This window comes from Austrofundulus limnaeus, unplaced genomic scaffold (genome assembly GCF_001266775.1).
Source record: "Austrofundulus limnaeus strain Quisiro unplaced genomic scaffold, Austrofundulus_limnaeus-1.0 Scaffold41, whole genome shotgun sequence".
Lineage (NCBI taxonomy): Eukaryota > Metazoa > Chordata > Actinopteri > Cyprinodontiformes > Rivulidae > Austrofundulus > Austrofundulus limnaeus.
In genome coordinates this window covers 2,643,335-2,644,891 of record NW_013952443.1, presented here as the reverse complement: position 1 = coordinate 2,644,891, position 1,557 = coordinate 2,643,335, and the positions used below count along the sequence as shown (strand labels likewise).

At 32.3% G+C, this 1,557-nt stretch overlaps 1 protein-coding gene across 2 annotated transcripts in view; it reads right to left on the bottom strand.

The window, feature by feature from the left end:
• pde4ba (phosphodiesterase 4B, cAMP-specific a) overlaps positions 1 to 1,557 on the bottom strand; it is a 177,470-nt gene that overhangs the window by 137,059 nt on the left and 38,854 nt on the right. The window lies entirely within an intron of this gene.

Here is a 1,557-nt window from a genome sequence, read left to right as displayed (position 1 = left end):
TTGCCCTTCAATCTGACACTGGTTTGTGTTCACATTAGCACAYTGCCCTCTTCTGGTTGTAATAAAAACTGTTTCTCATTAAATGTTAATTCTGAAACTTATTTTTCAATTATTTGTTGTTTTTAATTCCATATTATTTCAATTCATCAAGAAACTGATCAACAAAAAATGTTATTTTTGAATTTCTTTTTAGTCTCATCTAAAGGAGAAAGAAGGATRAAAGAAGAAAGAAGCATGAGGGAAAATGTGGTTTTCATCTCTGCCATGAATGATTTGGCACCTATAATAATATTATAAACAGTTYATTTAAAGCACCTGTGACATGTCTGTCCTTCAAAYACAAAAAGTCAAYGAAAACATCTTTATACTTAAGAAAATTGGCATAGTACACATGATTTTACCCATAATGTCACATAACTGGCATATTTTCTTTTGAAACTGGCTCAGCCAAAGTGAAACAGGAAGTGACATCAAAGGGGAACTCATTAATAAAATAAACTTGCTAGTCTCGGTTTATTAAAACAAAATTATTTAAACTTTAACTCTTCTTTGTCTCTCTTTGCTAGTGACTCAAAATAATCTAAAGAAACATCAGATTCTTCTCTACAGTCTGTGTTGTTAGCTTTTGTAACACTCTGTTCACATGCTGGCATTCCCCTTTGACATCACTTCCTGTTACTTCACACACAAATATCTCAACAACTTTTCACCTTAGCGATGTGAAATTTGTTTTGCAGTATGTTATCAATGTTCTCTTTCTAAAAGCGCATTCATGTTTATTATAAAAAAAATTCATGTCACAGACACTTTAAGGGAATTAGATTATAAAATCATATAAAATCCATCTAATTTTATATGCCAATGGCACCTGGGCAAAGCCTTTTTATGTCTGACTGATATTTTTACTAAGGTGGTCAAACATCAAATGTTYGTATATTATTTTTAAAAAGGTTTAGCCTTTTTAGGAAGCAACTAAGAATAACATCATCTAGTGGTTCAAAAATAAAATATAAAAAAATCTTGCCATCAAGATTATTTAGGTGACGTTTTTAACCACTTAAAACTCAAAAGCTTAGTTTTTGCCTACTTTATTTTCTATGCAAAAATTCTTATCACATCTGTTTTTCATCTCATTATCAACATTTTTATGCCACATCAAAATAAGCATTCTTTAAATGTACCATTATGTTTTTTTTTATTAACAGTGACATGCATACATTTAACTGCAGTGCTAATTAGTGCTGATGAGTACCAGCCCCTCTCTTACTCATCAAGCCAAAATTAATAAAACATTCTACAGCCTCAAGAACTCATCAAGTGGCTGTAACTGTACTGAGATCACACACACACACACACACACACCCTCATGGTACTTGAGCATCGCGTAAAATCACGCCTGATTAATAAATTTAGTAAAAGTGCATTTGAAACAACTGGATAACTCGCTCCTTATAAAGATTCAAAGATTTGGTTTTTGTGTTGGCTGAAACCAGACATTGTTATGAAGGACAACTGTGTGTGTGTGTGTGTGTGTGTGTGTGTGTGTGTGTGTGTGTG